Here is a 7,586-nt window from a genome sequence, read left to right as displayed (position 1 = left end):
GAATACATGATAAAAATATCACCGTAGGATGCGTGCATTGAAAGAATCAGCCTTTCGTTACAAACGAATCTCAGTAACCTCCTTTGTAACACTCTGTGACCAGTCGCAGCTGGCCGATTTTCACCACATCCTCTCCCACCAGTTTGTCGTAGGCCTCGGTGATGGCGTCGAAGATTTTCCTCGCCGATTTCAGCTCATGCAACAGCTTCTCCGCCACGGTGCCGACCTTGACGTCGTCCGCTTCAATGTTGTGGGCGATCAGGAGACGTTGAATGGAAGGAATGAAACGAGGCGTGAGGAGTCTTTTCCTGATGCTGTAATAATGTTCGGCGTAAAAGTCATCCTCCAAGACTCGCAGACACTCGTGTTGTCTCTGGCTGGGGTGATTGATCTTGCACCCGTTGCACGCGTCGGTGCGGTACTCGTTGATCACTATGTCGAGTAGGTGATACACCGCAGTTTTCACGGTATCGACGAGTAAAGAAGACGCCCAACCGTCAAGCTCGGCGTCTTGCCGCTCGCCCGCCGCTGCATCACACTCCATCACACTCCATCACACTCCGCGTCGGACAGTATCTCCCCCTCTTCCGAGGAACTGTCAGCTGAGCTGTCCGAGGAACGGTCCTCCTCGTCGCGACGCAGGGGTGCAGAGTCCATCTCTTTCTTTTTATCTCCCTCGGTATTGAGCGAGGAAGACGGTTTTGACAAAAAAAAAGTTTCCGAACGAACGAGACAATCGCCTTCTTTTGAAAATATTAGAAAGGGGGGCTTATTTTTTTGTCGTTGTTTATAGCCACTTCATAGAACAGCTACAGCATAGGCAAACATTCAGCGAGTAAGTAAGTAAGTAAGTAAGTAAGTACATAGACTGCATTAGAACTAGAAATCCGAGAAAACAAGTGAAATGAAACTCAGCCTTCGTAGTGTAACAAGGAGAAACGGGGTGGGTTTAGCCAAGCGAACATTGTCAGTGTACAATTTTACTGAGAATATCCAAGGGCTCCACCGAGCCCCATGAGAACATAAGATGTAAAGTACGCTCCTGCGCCAAATAATCCCAGGGAAGCGAGGCCGAAGAATTTACACCGCTCCTTCAATTCGATCCTCTCCTCTTCTTCCCTTTTTCTTTGCTCTTCCTCCTTTCTCCTCTTCAGCCTTTCTCTTTCGAGTTTCTTCTGGGCCGCCTTATACATCTCGTTGGTGTAGTGGTTTCCTCCATTGAAATCCACAATCATTTCATCTATTTCATCCAGAAGACAGCCCCGGAGTGTCGATCGCAGCGATTTTTCTTATGTCTTCGCCCTCTGCCTCTTTTCTGAGACAGCCGTCGGTGACAGACTCGGGCGAAACATCCTCTTTGAAAGCGTACGCATCCCCCAGGATGGTGTTTCCGGACGCACTCTTTCTCGAGCCTGTTTTACCGACCAGAAGGAGTCTCAGTTCTTCACGGGTCGCAGAGCCTGCGGGGTTGGGGAAACGATGGTTACATTTGAATCATTCTAGAAAAAAACAAAACAAAACATGAAACACTACGTTACACTAGGGTATTCTTTTGTTATCTTTGTATCGATGTTGACAGCAAGCAGTTTGTCTACATAAAGCGAGTACCACAAGCAGCACACAACCCTGGGATTGCACTTTACCTTTGTATCGATGATGACAGCGAGCAGTTTGCCCACGTAACGCGAGTAGCACAAGCAGCACACGTCCCTGAATCCGGCCTTTGGTCGCCAACATTTTCAGTAAGCTAAGAAAGGAGAAAGGAAAAAGAGGTGAAATTAAGGCACATTCAGGGAAAGTCTTTCAGATCAGATTACCAAGTTAGACCACACTGAAAATAAGCGTTGAATAAACCATGACCCCAAACTGGTCGGTTGTCCCACGTGTTTCCCCGTAGCTGCTCCGGGCGCACACACAATGAGCCCTGGTTTCGCGACGCGGGCGTAGCAACAACCTCCTTCTCCTCCTCACTGCCTCGTTTGTGTGTGTGTGTGTGTGTGTGTGTGTGTGTGTGTGTAGGAGGTTCTGGGTTCCTCAAAGACGGTGGTGTTCGCGAAACCCACCCTCCCCAAAGCTAAGGGCTCGCCAGCTAGGCCCGTGAGAGCGAGGGTCCGAGGTCCAAACGGAAGGCTGTGTTCGCGTAACCCGCCCTCTGTAGACCTAAGCGTACGCTACCGAGGCACTTGAGAACGATGTAGAGGGAGCAAGGATGAGGAGGAGGCAAGGAGTGTCTGAAGTCCAAACGGAGGGTGGTGTTCGCGTAGTAGGCAGGCCACAGAGCTGCTCATTCACTAGCGAGGCGCTTGAGAAAGATGTAGAGGGAGCAAGGATGAGGAGGAGGCAAGGAGTGTCTGAAGTCCAAACGGAGGGCGGTGTTCGCGTAGTAGGCAGGCCACAGAGCTGCTCTTTCACTAGCGAGGCGCTTGAGAAAGATGTGGAGGGAGTAAGGAGTACGAGGAGCAACGGAGAGCCCGAGGTCCTCACCATAGGGGGTGTTCGCGTAATAGGAAGGCCAAACAGCTTCTCTTTCACTAGCGAGGCGCTTGAGAACGATGTAGAGGGAGCAAGGAGGACGAGGAGCAACGGAGAGCCCGAGGTCCAACTGGAGGGCGGTGTTCGCGTAATAGGAAGGCCAAACAGCTTCTCTTTCACTAGCGAGGCGCTTGAGAACGAAGGAGAAGGAGCAAGGAGGACGAGGAGCAACGGAGAGCCCGAGGTCCTCACTCAGGCCCATTTACGCGTAACCCAAGGCCCATCCGGCAAAGCGCTCACCTGCGAGGAGCAGGAGAATGCAGCAGAAGGAGGTCGCAGGACTAGGAGGCAAAGAGAGTCCGAGGTCCTCACTTAGGCCGGTATACGCGAACACTGCCGAGAAGGAGACGACGATGATGATGATGATGATGATGATGATGACGATCTAAAGTTGAGAGTTGTTTCCTCCGGCGGTTCGGGGTCCCTCCGGACCCCAGTGTTTGCCATCGTAACTTACGAATGGCGGTTCGGGGTCCCTCCAGACCCCAGTGTTTGCCATCGTAACTCACGAATGTGTATTGGGGTTGCGAAATACCCCATCGTGGGTACGCTTTGACCCCATAGTAATCGTGGAGTAGAGAACATCCCTGCTCCTCTCGAAGGCCGGTTTACGCGTAACCCGAGGCCCATCACGCTAAGCGCTCGCCTGTGAGGACCAGGAGAACGGAACAGAAGGAGGTCGCAGGACTAGGAGGCAAAGAGAGCACTGCCGAGAAGGAGACCACGATGATGATGATGATGATGATGTGAAGTTGAGAGTTGTTTCCTCCGGCGGTTCGGGGTCCCTCTGGACCCCAGTGTCTGCCATCGTAACTTACGAATGTGTATTGGGGTTGCGAAATACCCCATCGTGGGTACGCTTTGACCCCATAGTAATCGTGGAGTAGAGAACATCCCTGCTCCTCTCGAAGGCCAGTTTACGCGTAACCCGAGGCCCATCCGGCTAAGCGCTCACCTGTGAGGAGCAGGAGAACGGAACAGAAGGAGGAAGGAGGACTTGGAGGCAGGGAGAGTTCGAGGTCCTCACTTAGGCGCGTTTACGCGAACACTGCCGAGAAGGAGACGACGATGATGATGATGGTGTGAAGTTGAGAGTTGTTTCCTCCGGCGGTTTGGGGTCCTTCCGGACCCCAGTGTTTGCCATCGTAACTTACGAATGGCGGTTCGGGTCCCTCCAGACCCCAGTGTTTGCAATCGTAACTTACGAATGTGTATTGGGGTTGCAAAATACCCCATCGTGGGTACGCTTTGACCCCATAGTAATCGTGGAGTAGAGAACATCCCTGCTCCTCTCGAAGGCCGGTTTACGTGTAACCCGAGGCCCATCCGGCTAAACGCTCCTTTGTGACGAGCAGGAGAACGGAGCAGAAGGAGGAAGGAGGACGCTGAGGCAGGGAGAGTCTGAGGTCCTCACTTAGGCCCGTTTACGCGAACACTGCCGAGAAGGAGACGACGATGATGATGATGATGATGATGATGATAATGATGATGTAAAGTTGAGAGTTGTTTCCTCCGGCGGTTCGGGGTCCCTCCGGACCCCAGTGTTTGCCATCGTAACTTACGAATGGCGGTTCGGGGTCCCTCCAGACCCCAGTGTTTGCCATCGTAACTCACGAATGTGTATTGGGGTTGCGAAATACCCCATCGTGGGTACGCTTTGACCCCATGGTAATCGTGGAGTAGAGAACATCCCTGCTCCTCTCGAAGGCCGGTTTACGCGTAACCCGAGGCCCATCACGCTAAGCGCTCGCCTGTGAGGAGCAGGAGAACGGAACAGAAGGAGGAATGAGGACTTGGAGGCAGGGAGAGTCCGAGGTCCTCACTTAGGCCAGTTTACGCGACCACTGCCGAGAAGGAGACGACGATAATGACGATGATGATGATGATGATGATGATGTGAAGTTGAGAGTTGTTTCCCACGGCGGTTCGGGTCCCTCCGGACGCCAGTGTTTGCCATCGTAACTTACGAATGGCGGTTCGGGGTCCCTCCAGACCCCAGTGTTTGCAATCGTAACTTACGAATGTGTATTGGGGTTGCAAATACCCCATCGTGGGTACGCTTTGACCCCATAGTAATCGTGGAGTAGAGGACATCCCTGCTCCTCTCGAAGGCCGGTTTACGCGTAACCCGAGGCCCATCACGCTAAGCGCTCGCCTGTGAGGAGCAGGAGAACGGAGCAGAAGGAGGAAGGAGGACTTGGAGGCAGGGAGAGTCCGAGGTCCTCACTGAGATCCGTTTACGCGAACACTGTCGAAAACGAGACGATGATGATGATGATGACGATGATGATGATGATGATGATGATGATGTGAAGTTGAGAGTTGTTTCCTCCGGCGGTTCGGGGTCCCTCCAGACCCCAGTGTTTGCTATCGTAACTTACTAATGTGCATTGGGTGTTGCGAAATACCCCATCGCGATTACAAAGGGGTCACAGTGTACCCACGGAGTTCAAAGCACCCCCAGTCCTCGCGAAGGCCGGTTTACGCGTAACCCGGGGCCCACCAGCTAGGCGCTTGCCTGCGAGGAGCAGGAGAACGGAACAGAAGGAGGTAGGAGGACCAGGAGGCAGGGAGAGTTCAAGTTCCCCGCTTAGGCCGGTTTACGCGTAACCCGGGCCCATCCAGCTAAGTGCTTGCCTTCGAGGAGCAGGAGAACAGAGCAGCAGGAGGTAGGAGGATAAGGATACAGGGGGAGTCCGAGGTCCTCATGGAAGCCGGTTTACGCGAACACTGCCTCTGCAAAGCTAAGCGTCGGACAGCGAGGCGCAGGAGAACCAAGGAGAAGGAGAAAGGAGGATGCTGAGGCAGGGGAGTCCGAGGTCCTTGCTTAGGTCGGTTTACGCGAACACAACCGAGAAGGAGAAGATGATGATGATGATGATGATGATGATGATGTGAAGTTGAGAGTTGTTTCCTCCGGCCGTTCGGGGTCCCTCCAGACTGCAGTGTTTGCCATCGTAACTTACGAATGTGCATTGAGGTTGCGAAATACCCCATGGTGGGTACACTTTGACCACTTAGTAATCGCGGAGTAGAAAGCACCCCCGGTCCTCACTTAGGCCCGTTTACGCGAACACTGCCGAGAAGGAGACGATGATGATGATGATGATGTGAAGTTGAGAGTTGTTTCCTCCGGCCGTTCGGGGTCCCTCCAGACCCCAGTGTTTGCCATCGTAACTTACGAATGTGCATTGGGGTTGCGAAATACCCCTTCGCGATTCCTAAAGGGTCACACATTACCCATGGAACACAGAGCGCCTGTTTACGCGTAACTCGGGGCCATCTGGCTAAGCGCTCACCTGCGAGGCGCAGGAGAACGGAGCAAAAGGAGGAAAGAGGACAGGGAGTCAGAGAGAGTCCGAGGTCCTCACTTACAACGGTTTACACGTAACCCGGGGCCCATTCAGCTAAGCGCTCGTCTTTGAGGAGCAGGAGAACAGAGCAGAAGGAGGAAGGAGGACGGGGAGCAAGGAGAGTCCGAGGTCCTCACTTAGGCTGGTTTACGCGAACACTCTCGAGAAGGAGACGATGATGATGATGATGATGTGAAGTTGAGAGATGTTGCCATGGTGTTTTGGGGGTCCGCCAGACCCAAAGGTTTGCCATCGTAACTTACGAATGTGCATTGGGGTTGTGAAATACCCCATCATGGGAACACTTTGACCCCTTAGTAATCGCGGAGTAGAAAGCACCCCCGGTCCTCACTTAAGTCCTTTTACGCGAACACTGCCGAGAAGGAGACGACGATGATGATGATGATGATGATGATGATGTGAAGTTGAGAGTTGTTTCCTCCGGCGGTTCGGGGTCCCTCCAGACCCCAGTGTTTGCCATTGTAACTTACGAATGTGCATTTGGGTTGCAAAATACCCCATCGCGATTCCTAAAGGGTCACACATTACCCACGGAACACAGAGCGCCCGAGGTCCCGACTTAGGCCTGTTTACGTGTAACTCGGGGCCCATCCGGCTAAGCGCTGGCCTGCGAGGTGCAGAAGAACGGAGCAGAAGGAGGAAAAAGGAGAGGGAGGCAGAGAGAGTCCGAGGTCCTCACTTAGGCCGGTTTACGCATAACCGGGGCCCATCCGACAAGGTGCTTGCCTTCGAGGAGCAGCAGAACGGAGCAGAAGGAGGTAGGAGGACTAGCAGGCAGGGAGAGTCCGAGGTCCCCACTTAGGCTGGTTTACGCGAACACTGCCGAGAAGGAGACGATGATGATGATGATGATGATGATGATGATGATGATGAAGATGATGATATGAAGTTGAGAGTTGTTGCCGTGGCGCTTGGGGGTCCCTCCAGACCCCAGTGTTTCCCATCGTAACTTATGAACGTGCATTGGGGTTGCGAAATACCCCATCGCCATTACTAAGGGGTCACAGAGTACCCACGGAGTAGAGAGCTACCCCAGTCCTCACTTAGGCCGGTTTATGCGTGGAGCAGGAGAATGGAGCAGAAGGAGGAAGGAGGACCAGCAGGCATGGAAAGTCCGAGGTCCTCACTTAGGCCGGTTTACGCGTAACCCGGGGCCCGTAAGGCTAAGCCTACCCTGCGAAGAGCAGGAGAACCGAGGAGCAGGAGGTAGAGGACTGGGATGCCGGAGGCGTCCGAGGTCCTCACTTATGTTGGTTTACGCGAACACTGCCCTCTGCAAAGCTAAGCATCCCACAGCGAGGCGCAGGAGAACCAAGAGGAAGGAGGTAGGAGACTAGGAGGCAGGGAGAGTCCCAGGTCCTCACCTAGGGCGGTTTACGCGACCACTGCCAAGAAGGAGATGATCATGATGATGATGATGATGATGATGATGGGAAATTGAGAGTTGTTTCCTCCGGCAGTTCGGGGTCCCTCCAGACCCCAGTGTTTGTCATTGTAACTTACGAATGTGCATTGGGGTTGCGAAATACCCCATCACCATTACTAAGGGGTCACAGAGTACCCACGGAACACAGAGCGCCCGAGGTCCTCACTGAGGCCGGTTTACGCGAACACTCTCGAGAAGGAGACGATGATGATGATGATGAAGATGATGATGTGAAGTTGAGAGTTGTTGCCTTG

The 7,586-nt window shown here is 53.3% G+C and overlaps 1 long non-coding RNA gene across 1 annotated transcript; it reads right to left on the bottom strand.

Annotated features, from left to right (window-relative positions):
- Positions 1–1,376: 1,376 nt before the first annotated feature.
- LOC112845252 (uncharacterized) lies at positions 1,377–1,743 on the bottom strand. Its single transcript, XR_003218042.1, has 2 exons — positions 1,644–1,743; positions 1,377–1,460 (listed from the first exon to the last, which is right to left on the bottom strand). It is a non-coding gene; the product is annotated as an uncharacterized LOC112845252 (long non-coding RNA).
- Between the last annotated feature and the right edge of the window lie 5,843 nt (positions 1,744–7,586).

This window comes from Oreochromis niloticus, unplaced genomic scaffold (assembly GCF_001858045.2).
Source record: "Oreochromis niloticus isolate F11D_XX unplaced genomic scaffold, O_niloticus_UMD_NMBU tig00003727_pilon, whole genome shotgun sequence".
Taxonomy (NCBI): Eukaryota; Metazoa; Chordata; class Actinopteri; order Cichliformes; family Cichlidae; genus Oreochromis; species Oreochromis niloticus.
Note: the sequence above shows the minus strand (reverse complement) of the source record. Positions and strands in the feature narration are given on the sequence as shown.